The 19,343-nt window shown below is 48.3% G+C and overlaps 1 protein-coding gene across 1 annotated transcript in view; it reads right to left on the bottom strand.

The window, feature by feature from the left end:
- Ppm1e (protein phosphatase, Mg2+/Mn2+ dependent 1E) overlaps nt 1–19,343 on the bottom strand; it is a 127,007-nt gene that overhangs the window by 25,600 nt on the left and 82,064 nt on the right. The gene's annotated exons all lie outside the window — the stretch shown is intronic.

The raw sequence follows: 19,343 nt of genomic DNA, 5'->3' as shown, positions 1-19,343 counted from the left end.
CCATGGCAAAGTGCTTGGCTAGCATGCCTGAGGCCCGAGTTAGAGCCAAGCATGCAAAAACAGAATGCGGGACCCGAAGCACCGCTGGCCTGCTACAGAAAAGCAGTCTGCCACAGCACACTCAAATGCAGCAGAGGCCGTGGAACAGCCTTCTCAGTTTATCTCACGAGTAGGGACTCTTGCCAGCATGTGTACCTGTGTGCCACGTGTATGCCTGCTGCCTGCAGAGGCAAGAGGAGGGCATCAGATCCCCCGGAACTGGAATGCAGGTGGTTGTGAGCTGCCTGTGGGTGCTGGGAGTCAAGCCCAGGTGCCCTTACACTGCTGAGCCTTTTCTAGAACCACTGAGTAGAACGGCTTTTAGCCATTAAAAGGGCAGAGCGTTACCTGCAGCAGCGTAGATGAACTTTACAGATATGGTAGGAGAGGACTGCCCTGAAGACCACGTATTCTAGAGATATATTTATAGGAAAAGCCTATAACGCGCATCTGTAGAAGCACTGTGGTACTTCTGGGTTGAAGTCCAGTGTGCACATGGAAATGCCGGCCTCAACAGGATAAAGTGCTGCCTTCGCTGGGAAAACGAGGCAAGGCGGGGAGGGCAAGCAGTGTATGTCGGGCAGGTCTTTCTGTTTGCCGTTAGGGAAGGAAGAGCAACCCCGTCTAAGTGTGACCAAGCACCCTCGCTGGGCATGCACGCCTCGAGCCAGCCCCGTTCTCCTGCTCCAGGTACTTATCAGCGGGAAGCATAAGCCCCTGCCCTCCTCGGGCTTACTCCAGAGGGAAGTTTCTCAATGAAACACGAAGCGGGGGCCGCTTTTCAGGCATGAGACTCGGCTACAGATCTTCGCGGAACACTGTGGGGCCCTCCCATGGAGGCTCTAACCCAGCAGCCTGGGCGAGGCCTGAGAATCTTCATTTCTAACAGACCCCTGGACGGTGCTGAAGCTGCCGAGAAGGTGGACAGTGCTAAGAGGCTGGTGAAATTCGGGGTGCACGCATCGCTCTTCCCGTCTGTCCCTGCACTGGCACGTGTGCAGACTGAGACTCGTCTTGCTTGCCAAGGCTTGGGCCTTCACAGGTGGCCCCGCCAGGTGAAGGAAAGACCAGGGAAATGCTCATCTTTAAGGGTACGATCTTAATGATGGAGCATGGACACTTACGTTGGCCAAGAAAGAACAAATGCGGTTTAAAGGTAAATGAAGAATTGTGAGTGGGAGTACCCGGGTACAAAATCTAGGACCTGTGTTACAGTCTGAGCGAAGAGTGCTGGTGTGGGTCACTGGGAGCTGGTGCAATGCTTGGTGGGAAGGTCAGGAGAGACCAAAGACCTGGTTCAGAAACAGGACATTTCAGTGCTTCCTCCTCATTCCCTGGTACCTCTTTATCTGTGTGTGTGTGTGTGTGTGTGTGTTCATGTGTCCAGATGCATGTCTGAGGCCAGGAGGGTGTGTGTGCACATACACATGTCTGCACAAGTATGTTCTAAAGATGGCCATCCACCTTCTTTCTCTCTTTTTGTTTTTGTTTTGTTTGTTTTTGAGACAGGCTCCTCCTTGGAGTTGGGGTTGATGTTTTGGGTGGACTGGCTGGCTAGTGAACCCTGCCTATCTCTGTGGCCCCAGCACTGAGATTTCAGGCACGTGCCAACAGACGTGGTTTCCACGTGGAACTGGAATTGGGAACTGAACTCAAGTCCTCAACGCGCAGGCACTCCCCCCAAGCCCTTATCAGTACTATTTAAAATGTACTGATGCAGGTTTAAAATGTACAACGGCGGGTTGTGATCCTCTGTGAATGATAAAATCATTTAAGTTGTGACCCCTTTGTCTGTTTGTTTAAACAACACTGGGCATCGACCCGAGGGCCACTTGCATGTTAAGCAAGTGCTCCATCACCTGAACTCCCCTCCAGCCCTTTTTCATTAAAAAATTTACAACCATTCATTCATTCATTCATCTACTAAGTGTGTGCGTGGACAGTCAAGTGCCACGGTGCACCTGTAGAGGGCAGAGAACAATCTGCAGGAGCTGGTTCCTTCCTTCCACCATGTGGGTTCTGGAGATAGAATCCAGGTTATCAAGCTTGGTTGCATGTACCTTAACCCCTAAGCCAGCAGTTCTGAAACCCCAGTCACAATCCCTTTGGGGGGGTCACATATCAAACATTCACATGACTCATAACAGTAGCAAAATTACAATTACGAAGTAGCAATAAAATAATTTCATGGGTTGGGGGTCACCACAACAGGAGGAACCGTGTTAAAGGGTTGCAGCGTTAGGGAGACTGAAAACCACCAGTCTCCAGGCTAGTTTGCTGACCTTAATTTTGATTTTGAGATGAGGTCCCTCTACACTGCCCAAACAGGCCTCAAAGTTGAGAGCTTTCTCAGCAGCTGGCACTTCAGGCCTGCACTCCCACACCTGGGTGTAACTAGTTTGTTTTTCTTTTCCTTTGCTGTGCTCGTGGCTCTGAGGCATGCCTGCAGCTCCATCCACGAGAGGCAAGCACTACCGTTGAGCTGAGTCTTACTTCAGGTGTGCGGGAGGGTCACTCTTCATAGCTATTGCTCCTTAATGGCCCTGAAGAGAAGTAAGGGGACCACTTCAAGGTCCAAATGATGTACAAACAGTGTCTCCTCGTCTTCAGTGCTGTGCAGACTATCGACTGATCTTTTACTGATAAGTGGAAGGTTCCGGTACCAATATGGCTTGTGCTTACATCTCTTGTGCTTTTGCTCTGATGTGATCAGCTCTTTTGTTTGTTTTTAAAACTACATTTTAAAATGATCCAAGAACTTGGCTGTGATCTAGCTCCCTAGAGTTCCACAGGAAAATGATACCTTTTGTGTAATTAACCCATCAGTCTAGGCTCATCAGAGGTAAGACTATGATAGCTCGTGTGCACCATTAATCTCATTAATGTGCCATTTGTGGTACATTTTTAGTTACAGCTAATCTCCTTTTTAACTTTTTGTCAGACAGAATGAAAATATTTTCAGTGAAATAGGGAGGGAGGGTTAGCTCACCGAAGTAAGATCTCAAACATCACCTCCATCAGCTCCCTGCATGTTAAGACATGGAAACACTCTCATGAATCATTTCTTAACGGTTTTGACTGGATTGAAAGAAACTGTTTCCGAGGAATCAGAATTGCAAATATGTTTAAAGCATAGTCACATCAGAGAATACTTGATACATCTCAAATGCAAACTTACCACTAGTGCTTGTCATTTTGAGAGAATAGGGGTGACTAAAATAACATAGAAACTGTTCTCCTTCATAATTACTCCTAAGATGCTTACAAGATGTTGCCCTTTGGCAAACATGGTAGGCGGGGCGTAGCAGAAGATAGCCTGAACTGAGGCAGTGGGCAGGCCCAGACCTAGAATGGTGTCGTCGAGGGCTGGAGAGATGGCTTAGCAGTTAGGGGCACTGGCTGCTCCTCAGAGGACCTGGGTCTGCACCAGTAGGTGGCTAGCGACTGTGCGTGACCCCAGTCCCAGGGGCTCCAATGTTCTCTTCCGCCCTCTGGAGGCAGCAGGCACGCGGAGAGTGCACAGAGGAGCAGGCAGACACGACAGGTGAGTGGAATCAAGTGCCATCACACTGGAAGCGCTGCCGTCACTTGGCATGACCTGACTTTGGCAATGCTGGCCTTTGGGTGGCCCGGATCTTCTCAGAGCAAATTAATCGCGTTAGAGTTCTCAAACAACAACAAAAACCACAGCTTCCCGTGTTAGATATGTACAGCTATAGGACAGATTCTTCTTTTCTCTACACAGCAGTTAATTTCCTTATTTATCTCAAATACCAAAGTACTAATTTTATATATTCATAGATAGTCTTTGTCTAGTAAGTCATATGTTTTATATATAGAGACACTTTTGAACAGTGTTGAAAAATCATTAGTGTCCACCAGAAATAAAAGATTCTACTTGGTTATAGCTACTTATATTAAAGAACACGTGAGTATATATTTGAAATTTCATATATACTTAGTTTTTCAGTGCTGCACATTATAATGCCAGAAGGTTAGCCCTGTTAACATCAGAAACTGAGCTCTTGAAATAAAACACAGGGTTTGCTTTAAAGATAATACTCTTCAAACACACGTAAACCCCCAGAAAACTATTGTTCGCAAATACCATGACTGTCACACTGGCTAGCAGCATTGTCTTCAGCTTCCAAGTGTTTATTTGGAGAGCACAGTCTTGCTTCTCCAATTCTACTTCTAAAAGAAGGATCAAGAGTGTAGCTCACTGGTAGAACGCATGCTCAGACTGTATTAGGGCTGGGTCCCCACCACCTCAAAAAAGAAAGAAAAGACACCTGTCCCCAGATATGTCCGCAGAGTGACTTCCTTCCTTCCTTCCTTTTCTCTTCTGAGACAAGATCTCACTATGTAGCAGTGCATTTACTAGTTGGAAAGACTTCTTTGGATTTTGTATAGCCAAGTATGCCCAAGTATGCCATAAACTTCATATGGAACAATAGTGTTAACAAATATGGTGGAGCTTTCTATTTTGTCTTATTATTTTTTTAATTTTTAAAATTTTATTCATTTTATTTTATGTATATGAGTGCACGAGGGCATCAGATGGGTGTGAGCCACCGCGTGGTTGCTGGGAATTGAACTCAGGACCTCTGGAAGAGCAAACAGTGTTCTTAACCACTGAGCCACCTCTCCAGGCCTATTTTATTATTTTTTATTGTTTTGTTTTCGAGACAGGACCTCTACATAGCCTTGGCTGCCATGGAACTCACGATGTCGACTAGGCTGGCCTCGAATTCTCAGAGATCTGCCTGCCTCTGCCTCCTGAGTGCTGGGATTGCAGTTCAGCCCCAAGCCCAGTGAGAGCTTTGCCGTTTAAACAGCAGTCCATCCTCCTCCCTCTTAAAAGTACTTTCAAGAGTTCGTTTTTCTATGTCCACCTAGTCTAGGCTGGCATCAGTCTAGTCAGTTGGTACTTTGGTGATAAGGAAGGGGGACGGGGCTGAGTGGTGTTGGCTGGGTGCTGTCGTGGTATGAATAGACACTATAGAAACGGTAAATCTGCTTCATCTCCAGATGCCAAGGGTGGGCCTCTTAGTCCCTTGTTAGCATCATGCCTATTAGGACAGTGTACATTTTTAAGGCAGCAAACTGAATAAACCAAGCCAGGAAGCACTTTGATTACAATGCCAAACCTACACAAATCACCGAAGACATTATTAGAGAAATTAGAGGTTTAAAAGTACATCCTTCCTGACACTGGTAGTGTGGGCGTCCACACGGCACGGCCCAACAGCTGTGCCGCGGCAGGCTGGGCACAGCCCTGCTAAGGTAATAGAAACTCCGGGAGGTGTGACGTCTCCACCGGGTCCATCTGAGAGAGGTTCCGCCGAGCAGCTCCCAGCCCACGGCATCACGCCAGTGCCGCGTCCTCAGCAGGCGTCTGCCCGGGGGAGCGCAGGAAACACTGGCTCCTGAGCACCCCAGCTCCGTTCAGCGTAAGGATTTTAGTTCCAGAACAGAGCATTCGACTAAAGCACAGGCGGCGCGTCCTCTACATGAGAGCGTTTTTCCTTGGGCTTCGTGGAGTTCCTGGGCTGGGCCCTTCCGCTGGGGCTGCTCTTTGCCTAGCGAGCTCGAGGAATGCAGCTTGGAGTCACAGGGCGAGGCCCACACGGCACAGGTCCTTCCCTTTCCTTGTAGGGATCTAAATAATGCCCACCTGGTGCCTGGCTCCCGCTGCGGCCTTGGGGCTCTCACAGCACACGTCTCCCTGCTGTGCCTATGGGCTTCATCTCAGTAACTATTTTTGCTCACACCAACCAGGATGACATTCAAGAAAAGCCTACAGACTCCCAGGCTTTCTGAGTACCAATTAGCTGCTACAGGGCCACCCTGAGACTAAACTAACTGCAAGATCAGTACAAGATCTTGAGAAAAGGTGGCCCAGCAGGAAACCCTGCCACCGTTCCCCCCAAAGCAGCCCGAACAGCCTGTGTCCTGAAACAGCCCTTGCCAGAGCAACCCCATGTGACCTTCCTTGTGCTGGATCCCTCAAGAGCCCCCAGTGGCGCCACGCTGTACTCTCTTACCCGGGTGTCACCTGTCTGCCCCTCCCACACTGCAGTGTTCCTCTGCAAAGCGCTGGCCAGTGCCTGTGTCCGTGCTCTGCAAGTGCTATCGGAATAGGCTCTGTCTGAGGGCGCCTTGGCGCACGCTATGGTCCCAGCACTCGGGGAGGCAGAGGCAGGCGGATCTCTGTGAGTTCAAGGCCAGCAAGTTCAGGACAGCCAGGTCTCAAGAAACCAAAAAAAAAAAAAAGAAAGAAAGAAAGGAGGAAGGAAGGGAAGGGAAGGAAGGAAGGAAGGAAGGAAGGAAGGAAGGAAGGAAGGAAGGAAGGAAGGAAGGAAGGAGAGAGAGAGAAAAAAAGTGTTTCCTTAAATTATGTATTAGTTTTGGGGACGGAGTGTGTGGAGATCAGAGGACAGTGCTGGGGCTGGGTCCCTTCCACGTTTGTGTGCACCCGTGAGGGTGAGGACTCAGGGAAGGAAGTGCTTCTAGAAGGAACTGGGGTTCCTGCACCGGTGCTTCCACGCCTGCTTCTGAAGTCTGAGCCGTTGGTTCCCAGGCCCTTCGCTGTGAGCATGAGGCTTTTGGCACTGCATGCATTTTGGATGGGATTTAGACATTTTGGTTACATGTAAATTCGAAACAAGTGGGTAATTTTGAGTTAATATCAAGTCAACTAAATGTGTTGATATGTATTTGTAATTGGCCTCCATTTTGCTTCCTGCTCTCTGATTCTTCACAAGCCCAGGGAGGCCAAAGCCAGGCAACAAAGTCTGTAGCAGATTGTACAGTCCTTCTCTCTAGTCTGAACAGCATATGGGCATTCTCCAAAATTTAAATAAATCTCTGAGGAGGGAAAGCTGTGGTTGATTTTTCGAATTTATTTAGTAATATAATTTATATAGAAATTGTCAGGGTAGACCCTCAAGTGCATTTTCAGAGCAGAGGTGAGAGGAAGAACTTTGGCCATTGAAAATAATGACAGTTTATCCTGTTTTCTGTTTGTTTGGGGGCAGGGCAGGGTGGGGGGTGAGACAGGGTTTCTCTGTGTAGCCCTGGCTGTCCTAGAACTCACTCTGTAGACCAGGCTGGCCTCTAACTCGCAGAGTTCCTGCTGCCTCTGCCTGCAGAGGGCTGGGATTAAAGGTGTGCCACCGTGCCTGGCAAGTTTATCCCATTTTAAGACCTCCCAAAGCTAAAGGAGTTTTAAGCAATGAGTTCACACTGAGCTAACTTCCCACTGGCTTGAATCAAACATGATGACTAGGGACACCCCAGCATCGTTGACTACTTCTGGGAAACGCGATGGCCCGCTGGAAACGCTGAGCAGACAGCATGGCTTCCACAGGTAATTCTGCTTCTCTTCATGCAGTAACGAAGGAACTGTTGCCAGCGGTGTCTCCCCTGCTCATTATTCCACCATGGAAATGTTCAAATGGACACGAAAGGGAAGATGCTTTCCCATTGAAGTTCACGCCCCCAGTGCTGAGATTCTGCCTTTACTTCTGTGCCCTTTGTCCGCCGACGGACTCAATACACCATATGTGATGTCGGTAGGCTTCCTTCTAAATCCCTCAGTGCACGTGTCACGAGCTGGGATTCTGTATGCGTTAACAGGTGTGCCTACACTCCACTTAGTATAGGGCACACAAGTCTGTGTCCGTTCATGGAATATTGATAAGTGCATGTCCCGGTGTACCCCGGATCCCTGCTAGAATACAGGTCAGTCAGGCTCCTTTCCCAGTCTGTCCTCACGGCTCTCATTTTCTCCACCGTAGATTAATGTGTGTCTTCCTGAACTCTGTATAAACGCACGTATCCTTTTATGTGGGGTTCTTTCCATTCGCCAAAACGTTCTTGGAGATTCGCTCATGTTATGTATATTAACAGCATATTCCTTTTCATTGCAGAATAGTTTCTCCTTTTATCATTATGTGAGCTTGTTCATTCTCATGATGGACATATGAGCTGCGTCCAGGTTTTCACGGAGGTGAATAAAGCTGCTGTGAGCATCAGTGAGTCATTCTGTAGATGTGTCTTCATTCCTCTTAGGTGAATACTAAGAAGAGGAGCGAATGGGTTCGAGTAAGTGTGTTTAGCCTTTCTGTCATAGTTTTTGAGACAGGGTTTCTCTGTGTAGCCCTGGCTGTCCTGGAACTCACTGTACAGACCAGGCTGGTCTCGAGCTCACAGAGATCTGCCTGCTTCTGCCTCCTGAGTGCTGGGACTAAAGGCATGTGCACCACCACATGTGTTTTGTCTTGTAGGAAGCTGCCAGACCTTCTCCGAAAGTGTCCTTGTGTGCGCATGTCCCGGCTCTGCCACATTTTGTCAGGGGTTTTAGTTCTGAATCAAGGTCTTCTTATGTTGTCCAAGCTGGCCTCAGTCGTCCTCCTGCCTCAGTTCCTCATTCACTATGCCACCATAGTGAATGCCCAGGTCTTTGGTGGGTGTGTCCTAGGATCTTACTGCAATACTAGCTTGTTAAAGTATATGACACATATGTATGAAAATGCCAAGATGAAACCCATAACCTGAAAATTAATTTTAAAAAAGGAAAAGAATGAGGGGCTGGGAACACAGCACTTGTGCCTGGCATGGGGGAGGCACGGCATTTGGGGGGACTGATAATAAGTAAATAAATATGTAATACATACATAACAAATAGTTTCTTTCCAACATCAAATCATCCTGGAGTTGGGGCTACAGCTCAGTGACAGAGCACTTGCCTGGCCTGTATGAGACTCTGGCATCAGTCCCCAGCAAAACAAGAGCACACATCACATAGCTGTGCTGGTGAGACACGGATGCTCCTTGGATAGTTGTAGTGCCAGAGTGCTTGCTTTGCAAGCATGAAGGCCTGACTTTGAGCCCCATATCCCATGTAAAAAGCCGGGTCCAGAAACGCCTACCTGCAGCAAACACCTGTGATCCCAGCCCTGTGGGGAAAAGACAGGAGGATGCCTGGCTTACTCACTGGCCAGTCAGTGTGGCCTAAATGCTGTGTACACAGAGAAAGAGAGAGAGGGAGGGAGAGAGAACTTCTGCTTCTATGCCAAAGAGTAACTTATTCCATACTGGGAATCTCCCGTGTTTCTGTCTGTATTTACCTGGTTGTTGTGTTTTTAAACTGCCAATTGGCAGGGCTACCTGGACTCCTCCTTCGGCCTTCTGAATACTCACAGCTTTGTCCCTGTATGTACAGGACATGATCATGTCCTGTACATACAGGGACTTCTAAGTACTTCTTGGTACTTCTAAGTAGGCAGAAAAATACATTTGTAACACTACTTTAACGATCAATACCTTAATAATCTGGAGCTTAAAGTACAAGCACTTATCTGTCTAGTCACATGCCTCCTAGAACGTCGGATAACAGGATAGGAAGTTCCAGGATAAACTGATGCCGGTGGCCATATCTGGGGAGACACAGCACAGACTAGAAACACGCAATAGCAATGTGTTTTGAGAAATGTCATAGAACTGAACATTTTATATTCCTCTAATAACTACTGAATTCATTCTCAGAATTTCTGGATATAGAACACAAAAAGTCTCGAGACACTGAAACTGGCTGCACCAGCTTGTACATACAAAAGTACTACCCTTTTTAAAGGATTCTAATTCATTTATGTGCTTGTGTGCTGCAGTGTGTGCGTGCCACATGTGTGCAGGTACCTGAGGAGACCAGAAGAGGGCGTGAGAGCACACACGGGTGCTGAGAACTGAACTCAGTCCTCCTGAAGCAGCAAGTGCTGAACTACTGAGCCACCTCTCTAGCCCCAAAGATGTTCTTTGTTTTTTGTTTTTTGAGACATGGTCTCACTATGTAGCCCCAGCTTGCCTCCAACTTGCTAAGTCGACCAGGCTGACCTTGAACGCACAGAGAGCTTTCTGCCTCTGACTCCCAAGTGTGTGCTACCACTGCCAGGCCCCGAAGATATTCTTAATATAACCTTCCCATTAAAAAAAAAAAAAAAAGGCATTAAATTTTCATGCAAATAGACTATTATAGCTTCTACAAAGCTATAATCATGGGAAATCATGGGAATGACCCTAAAAGAACATTAGGAATTTCAACCTTATTTTCCTTAGTATAGTAAGTATTAGTTTAAAAGTAAAAACTTGGGCCCTGTTTAAAAAAATAAGCAACTGTTATTAATATGTGATGACTGTCTCCAGAGTGTAAATGTTGGTGCCCTAACCCACAGGACCTTCAAATGTGACTCTCCTTGAAACAGCATCATTAAAAGTCAAATGAAGTCATTGCTGTGGTTTGGGTGTATAGGAAATGCAGTTACCAGGGCATCAGTGCTGTTGACCCTTTCAAAGCTCCTAAGGTCACGGGGGCAGAATCTTGAAAGAGAGAGCGAGACCCCCAGCTATTCCCTACCCAAAGATGCTGCAGCTCACCCCAACACCCTCCCCACCGTCGTGATCCACCACTCACCACGACGACCTCAACAGAAACCGAACCGTGCAGGTGCCATGTCTTCTGACCTTTGGAAGCATGAGCTTAAACCTTCCCTTCTTCCAGCATGCCCTGCAGCAGAACTGCCCAACAGTCATTAAGGTGGGTCTCAGCGCAGCACTGGTTTCCTCACAAGAGAGGAACTGTGAGCAGGAGGAGGTGGCACATGGCTGTCATCACAGCCCTCGGGAGACTGGAGCAGAATTGCATGTTTGAAGCCATTATGGGCTACGTAGAGAGACCCTGTCAGCGCCAGGGAGGAAACCTGAGGGCAGACACATGGAATGACAGCCGTGTGAAGACAGGGAGAAGCCACAGGCCAAGGACAGAAGCCTCAGACAGCACTGAGCCCCTGACCTGCTGTTAATAAGCTGTGACGCTGTGGTGTCTGTTACAGCAGCCCTAACTATAGCGGAACGACGGCAGCGTAGCTGTGCTGTTTACCAAGCTTCGTTCTTTTATTTGCAGACTAATTTCTTTTTTCTCCCTTTCCCTACCCCCAGCCATGCTGTTTCTCCGTGTAGCCCAGTCTGTCCTGGAAGTAGCTCTGTAGACCAGGCTGGCCTCGAACTCACAGAGGTCTGCATGCCTCTGCCTCCCACGTGCTGGGTTAAAGGTGTGCATGATCACCACCCAGCATGACTAATTTCTCCAGGGCCCTGGCCTTCGTTAATTTAGCAGCCGCTCTAGTTAGAAATCGTTAGGAAAATGAAATTTCCACCTAAGAATGAGTGCTGAAGGACCATGCCTTTGGGGGCTGGAAAGATGGTTGGTTCAGTGGGTACCTGCTCTGTAATCAGAGGGTCCGGTTCAAGTCCTTGGCACCCAGGAAAAACTTGGGCATGACTGCTGCAGCCTCCACGCACACTCACACACACACACACACACACACACATACACACGGAATGTGTCTTTTGTCACTGTGTGTGAGGTGTATGCAGCATACATGTTAGTGTATGGGTGAATACATACCACAGCATGTATGTGGAGGTCTGAGGGCAGCTCAGAGAAGTCTACTCTCTACCATGTGGGTCCGAGGGTTCAAACTCAGGTTGTCAGGCTGGTACGGCAGGCACCTTTCCCCACCTTTGCTCAGGGGTCTAACATACTGTAAGTCTTGGTTTTGTATTGGTTTGGTAAAACACTAACTAACACCAGCTTGGGGAGGAAAGAGTTTATTCATCTTACAACGCTCGGGTTGCGCTCCATCACTGAAGGAGGGCAGGGCAGGAATCTAGAGGCAGGAACTGGAGCAGAGACCATGGAGGAATGCTGCTGGCTTGCTCAGCTGGCATTTTTACACAGTGCAGGACCACCTACCCACCTATCTGCCTACCAACCTATCCACCTACACGCCTATCCACCTACCCACAGTGGGCCGGCCCTCGGCTTCAATCATCAATCCAGGCAGTTGCCTCCAGACTTGCCGACAGGCCAGTCTGATGGAGGCATTTTGTCAGCTGAGGTCCTCCCTCCACATGACTCTCCCTGACAAAGGGCAGACTTGTGATGGCAATCTCGGTTGTCAACTTGACTGCGTCTAGAATCAACTAACCCCCAGCTGCTGTGCCTCCCGTGAAGGGTCTTCTTGATGAGATTTAAAGCAGGAAGATCCACACTAAATCTGGGCCACACCTTCCGGTGGCTGCCCAGTAAAAGGACATGGAAGATGGAAGTGTTGCTTTTTGCCTTGTTTATCCTCATTCTTGCTGGCAAGTTCACCTACCCTGTCGCTGTGGCATTCCCTCACTCGTATTACAGTCAGCCTCTTTGTGATTCTGACAGACAGAAAAAGGCCAGAACTCCTTGAGACCTGCAGCACCAGCTTAGGACTGCGGAGACATCCAGCCTTGTAGACTAAACAGCTACTGGATTGTCGGCCTCTCGGGTATAGGACAGCCAGATGGCACTCTGGAAGCCCATCAGTGCAGCCCATTTTAATGGAGATATCCATTCTGTCAGGTTGTTCTTTAGAGAGCCCCGACTAACATACACTGAACTTCGTCTCTGCGGGGCGGATTGGAGTTCAGCAAGCATCTCTGGTCCCTGCGTATCTTCCACACTTCGGGCCTTACAGCCATTGGTCATCAAACCGTAAAGCAATTCTTCAAAGTGTAACCTTGATCAATGAGATACGGGAGAGACGTCCAAAGACAGACAACATTACAGTGTTAACTGACACTGTGTTGAGGTGACGCTTACGGTAACAGAGGCGCCTGGTGTGTCTGCTCTAAGGAACGGAGGACACTGGATAAAGTGCAGCGCAGACCCTTCACCGAGACAGACCCTGCACGCCCCATGCAGCGCCTGCCCCACAGGCCAAAAGCGCACAGCGCGGCGGGGCTCACCCAGGCTTCCAGCCAGTGGCGTGTGCGCCGGACAGATGGGCTTACTCGACAGCAAAAGAGAACAGTTTGGGGCGGTGAGACGGCTCGCTGGTGAAGGCCCCTCCCCAAGCCGGGCGATCTGAGTTACCCAGCACACCCGTGGCGAAAGGAGAGGACAGGCTCCTCAGGTGTCCCCCCACCTCCACACACGCATGTGTGCCCGCAAATAAAATGTGAAAAACTAAAAAAACATGCGTTATCCCTTGCGTTAAGTACACATGTATTCACATTTGAGTTCATTTACTTAGTCAATTCAGTCAGAACAATGAGATTTTTAACTTATTAAATTTGAAAATGTAGGTATTTTGATCTAAATAGTATTTTTAAATAGTACTTTTTTTGTTTGGTTTTAGAGATGGGTTGTGTGTGTGTGTGTGTGTGTGTGTGTGTGTGTGTGTGTTGCCCTGGCTGTACGCCAGGCTGACCTCAAACGCAGAGACCCTTCTGCCTCTGCCTTCCGAGTTCTGGAATTAAAGTCTGCGTTTCCAGAAGTCTCCAGTGGCCCTCTCTCTAAGAGAAGTTGTGCGGAGCTACTAAAGATGAGCGCCGCTTCAGTCTAGCCACACAGCATACCTAACGGAGGTCTCTACAAGCACTGCATTGTCTGCGCTTTCTCCCCACGGCGTGTGTGCGTGTGTGAGGTGTACGTGTGTGTGCGTGTGGTATGTGTGTAGACGGAGGGTACGTGTATACGGTACGTGTGTGTGGTGGCATGTGTGCGTGCACACTTGGGCATGCGTAGGGGAGGGCACGCGTGTGTGGCCACACTTGCATGTGGAAGCCAGAGCTTTGGTAACCCAGACCTCATAGATGCGGCTGGTCCGGCTAGCCAGCCTGCTTTGAGGACCCAGCCTCTGCCTTCCACGGCTAGAATTGCAGGCAGGCTGCCCTGCCCCGCAGCATCTGTAAGAGTTCCGGGATCTCACCTCCTCTCACACCTGACCCAGGCACTGCAAGCACAGAGCCGCTCCCTGGACCTGGAGCGCTCCTTTATCTCAGCACATCTCCGCACCTGTGCCCTCAGTCGGAGAACAAGCTCGCTGTTAAACACCAAGAAACGGAACAGGACTAATGAGAGGGCTCGGCACAGTCTCTCCTTCCATCCCCAGAGACAACAAGTGAATCAATTAGCAAACTTCTAAACTAATGCAGACCACTTAAATAACATTAGCATGTAATTCCCAGGGGGAGGGGGAGAGCCGAGGAGCTGGAGCTCGCAGATTGCTCATTAGCCCCTTCGCGCGAAGCGCCGTCCTCCACACAGTGAGGATCAACGGCTGAGGGAAACATGGTACATAGAAAATGCAAATCAGCTGGCCGGTGGTGGCACTCGCTTTCAGTCCCGACACTCCGGAGGCAGAGGCAGGTGCATCTCCGAGTTCGAGGCCAGCCTGGTCTGCAGAGTGAGTTCCAGGCCAGCCAGGGCGACACAGAGAAACCCTGTCTCAAACAACAAAAATGAAAGAAAGTAAATCAGTGAGGCTGGAGAGAGGACTCCACACGACTCCATGATTAAGAGCACTGTGGGTGGCTACTCCAGGGGCCCGGGTTCAATCCCCAGCACCCACGTGGCAGCTCACAACTGTCTGGAACTCCAGTTCCGGGGGATCTCATCCGGCCTCCCTGGCACCAGGCACCCACATGGTGCATGGACAGACATGCAGACAAAACACCAGCGCGTCAACTGGCCTCGACAGTCAAGTCGTGGCTCAGTGTAGAACTCCTGCCCAGCATCTACGGAGCCTCAGGCTTCCATCCCCAGCACTGCAGAAAGTAAAATAAAGAAGAAACAAAGGTCGGTGCCAATGCTCATTTCACCTTTGAGAGCACACCACCGCACTGTACAGTGTCAGCGTTAGAGAAACCTGGGGGCCGCCACGCCCCTCTCTACCCTCACACCTGCGGGTTGCACACCCGAAACGTGAACAAACGTAAGTTTGAAATTAGGCAAGTCACATCATGGTCACTTTTTGTTCCAAGTACAAGGGCCCTGAAGGGAGGGGACCACCTGCTAAACAAACAAACAAACAAACAAAATAAAAACTACCTTAGTTCTGGAAAGATGGCTCAGTGATTAAGAACAGGTACTGTTCTTCCAGAGGCCCCGAGTTTGGTTCCCATCAGCCACACGAGGTGACTCACAGCTGCCTGTAATTTCAGCTCCGTGGAGTGCAACACCCTTTTCTGTTCTCTGTGGGCAGCTGCTCTCGTGTGCTCATACCCCACACAGACACACGCACACACACGCAACTAAAAATAAACCTTATAGCCACCGTGTGAAATGGAAGCTTGGATTATCTGGCTGAAAACTTGTGTTCTAAGTCCTGTCATTTTATGCATGAGATGCGCGGAGGGCTAATTAACTTAATTTCCTTACTGTAAAGGGGGAATACGCGTCCTGTCTTCAGCTGTGTCTGCACTCAACACGCATCCTCGGAGGTGCTCCATTTAAATAGATTCAGACGTGAAAACCTGCCGCACGTAGAGAGCAGACCCCGGGTCCCACCCATACCGGGCAAGCATTCTGCGCTGAGCCACATCCACCTTTAGTGAGGCCATGAAACAATTCACTTCAAGCAATGCATTCCCAATAAGTAAGAAGATGTTATCTGATCTTTCTAGGCGGTTGAGGGCTTACCAAAGCTCACATAAAGGCAATGCCAGCCACGACATATCTTCAATAAACAGAATGTGAAAGCCAACAGAGGTAGAATTTGCTGTTGCTCTATTTCCCCACTCCTATTTGAATAAACAGTAACTTATGACTTGTCACCCTCTATAAGCCTTCCAGTACAAGCTGACTGTCACTAAAGAAATTATAACAGAAACCAACTAGACGTCAGGATACAATGCAGACAGCTCTTTCCTGAAAATAGAAAGGTGGCTAGATGAGTTAAATAGCTTTTTTGTTTGGTTGTTTGGTTGGTTTTTCAAGACAGGGTCTCTGTATAGCTCTGGCTGTCCCGGAACTCACTCTGCAGACCAGGCTGGCCTCGAACTCAGAGATCCACCTGCCTTGCTGGGACTGAAGGCCTGTGCCACCACCTCCCAACTAAATGGCTTTTTCTTTATCTAGTTCTTCTGTGTGTATTGTGGGGCAGGGGTCTCATTATCCCAGGCTGGCCTTGAACTTGCTGTGTATCTAAGTATCTCCTTAGTGCCAGGATTACAGGTGTGCACTACCACGGCAGGTTTTGATTTTAACACCTATTATATCTACCACAGTGGGTTTGAAACTGAGATTCCGTGTGAAGACAGCACAGCCCATGTAGGTGTGTGCTGTCACATGTCACCAGGGAGCGAGTTAGCAGAGTCTCAGTGACCTTCAGGACCCTCTATCGCCACTGGAACTTGGAAAGCGCCTTTTGACGCACTGACCTTTTTCCTCCTGTTCCTTACAACCACAATTGTTGCTGCTGCTGCTTGCGGTCTATTTTTACACTTGTTTTCATAAGGAATTATAGAATGTTCTTCCACTCTATTTACTCAGGGTTTTTCCTGAGGCCATGCCCAGATGTGTGCCGTGGCTAAGGTTGTAGCTCAGCATTTCTGTTAAGGGCACAGCTTTCTAGAATCCATGTGGAGACAGACAGTCATCTTTACACAGATAGCTTGGTGCCACAACCCGGTCTAAGTCACGCAGCACCAAGCCCCGGCCAGCGGAGCCAGATGGAAGCAATGGCCAGAAAGTGACACTGTGCGAGGCTGCCCCGGTGTCTACTGTCAACTGGTTCTCACGATACCGACACATGCTTTGCTCTGTTCTGCTTCTCAATAAAAAAAAGAAAAAAAGAACAGGTCCACCTTTTTTTTTTTTTTTTTTTTTTTTTTTTCCAAATTTTCATTTGCTGACTCTGTCAGTCTTTTCAAAGTCAAAATGTAATTTTTTTATTCTCTGGCCCCACGTGGAGAGGCATTTACGGAAAATTGCAGTGAATTACTCGGCCATAGTTTAAATTTTATTTCGATTGCAATGAACAAAAGCTCTGTCCTAGGTATTTTCCACGGAACTCTGTGGTTCCTCGTCCTCCCCAGCACCAGGAGTGGGACTGAAGGCCCCACCTTTGCCCCCTGCTTCTTCATCCTCCCCAGCACCAGGAGCGGGGCTGAGGGCCCACCTTTGCCCCCTGCTTCTTCATCCTCCCCAGCACCAGGAGCGGGGCTGAGGGCCCCACCTTTGCCCCCTGCTCCTTCGTCCTCCCCAGCACCAGGAGCGGGGCTGAGGGCCCACCTTTGCCCCCTGCTTCTGTGTGTGTTGTTTCCCCGTCCACATGCCTCTGTCTTTTCTCTTTCTTTTCTTCTTGTTTATTTTCTGAACTCAGCAGTGGGGACCCCACTTGGCTGTGCTCACAGCAGGCAATGAGTACCCTGGTGGTTACTGGATTGCTTTCTCTGGATGGTTACAGAGAAGGAGGGTAATTAAGCTTTTCTCAAGCTGCCAACTGTATTGGAGGTTAGGGTTTTTGGTTTTTTTTTTTTTTTCTTGTATATTTAAGGCTTATTTAAAAATAGTTCCTTCAAAAACTGAACTATTTAACCAGCAGCATCCCTAAGAGAATATTTCTTTATCAACTAGAGATCACTTAAGAGTGCTCAAATTCAGAAGAAAGCTGCTTCCCATAAGACTACTCCAGACGCTGGGCTGTCTCGTTCCCATTTGTTTGTTTGACCAATCTTTTGACTTTTTTTTTGGTATCTAATTTATGATATTTAATAGGGTGCTTTTTTTTTTTACATAGCATCAATTCTTTTTAAAGGTTTTATTATTTTTAATTAGGTGTAGTTATATGTGTTCATGTGTGGATATATGCACATGAGGACAGGTTTTAGAGAGGCCAGAAGATGGCGCTATGAGCCGGCCTGTGTCTTGGAAAGAAACACATGTCCTCTGGGGAAACAGCATGTCCTCAGGAGCTGCCGAGCCATTTCTCCAGCCCCGCATTTTACATTGCGAAATAGATAAGCTACAATGCACTTTAAGAGGTAAAGATTTTTAAAATCTTGAGCATGGAGGCTGAAGAAACGGTTCAGTGGTTAAGAACACTGACTTCTGTTCCAAAGGAACCAGGTTCAATTCCCAGTACCCACATGGCAGCTCACAACTGTCTGTAACTCTAGTTTCAGGTGATCTGATAGCTTCTCATTGACATACATGCAGGCAAAACACCAATGCATATGAAATAAAAAGTAATTAAATAAAAAAATCTTGAACATGCACACATAAATAAAAATGTAAAGTTCAAAATCTTTAAATTTGTAAAAAAATTATTTGGTCATAATAATGGTACTTGACACAGTCATGAACTCCATAAGTGATTAATGTGTGGATTGAAGGTGCTTAAAAATGAACATACGTGATTCAATAAATGCCAGTGACACTACTGATAAACTCATGGATTATACAGAAACAGACTCAGTCAAAGCGGGTTCCCTGACGCCTGCTTTCCACCTGCCTCCCTCCTCTCCCTTGTCATACCACAAAATAACCATAATCATTGGTGCTGAGTAATGAATAATTACGGAAAATAAAGAAAATATCAAAAATCTAGAATTAATTTTGCCACAGATATGTATATTCTTTATTATTCCCCCCCAGGTAGCCCTAGCTGTCCTGGAACTCACTCTACAGACCAGGCTGGCCTTGAACTCCACCTGCCTCTGCTTTCCAAGTGTGGGGGTTAAAGATGGGAGCCACCACACCCGGCTTGACGTGGGTATTCCTTAGTGAGCCATAGGCCGGATAAAGGCTTTGGCTCAGGACGTGACTCCCTGAAGTACGGTGTTTGGGGCTGAGTGCCCTGAACTGGGGGGAGCTTAGTCTCCGCCTTCCTCCTACCCTCCCATCCCCATTCCCCCTGCTCCCCCCACCACCTCTGCAACTGAGTCATGAGAGCCAGAGCAGCTCCTCCCTGAAGTGTTACAGGAATTGTAATTTCTCCCTTCGGAGCAAGCCATGAAACCTAGACAGGTCCATTTTCCCCCTCGCCTTGAAGACTGTCCCGAGAGTCCTCCCACGCACCTAGGAGGCTGCTCTAGAGAAAGGCCGCAGAACCAGAGCCGACAGGCTGCACAGGGCCCTTAGCTACCCAGACATTTTGTGAGAGTGTTTCCGCGTGGCTGCCCATTATTCATCAGACCAAGGCACAAAAACGGATTCTCCAGGCTCACATGAAACTCTGGCTGAAATTCATTACGCGTCTCTCTTATGAATCTTGTGTTTTGCTGCTGTACCATCCGTCCTGCCCTGCTTGTCTAGAAATCAGTCTTGTTCACAGGTTATCTCTGTGCCAGGTTTGTTCAGCTGTCAGGCCATCCCAGCTGACCTAGCCCTGCAGCTGTTAACCCTGATCTCTTGGTTAAGGAACTGTCAAAGCTCTTTTCTTTGGCTATAAGAGGATCCAAACTCAACCCTTAGGTGGAGT

This window comes from Meriones unguiculatus, chromosome 7 (assembly GCF_030254825.1).
Source record: "Meriones unguiculatus strain TT.TT164.6M chromosome 7, Bangor_MerUng_6.1, whole genome shotgun sequence".
NCBI classification, from domain to species: Eukaryota; Metazoa; Chordata; class Mammalia; order Rodentia; family Muridae; genus Meriones; species Meriones unguiculatus.
The sequence above is the reverse complement of the archived record's forward strand: the minus strand, read 5'-3'. Positions and strand labels throughout refer to the sequence as shown.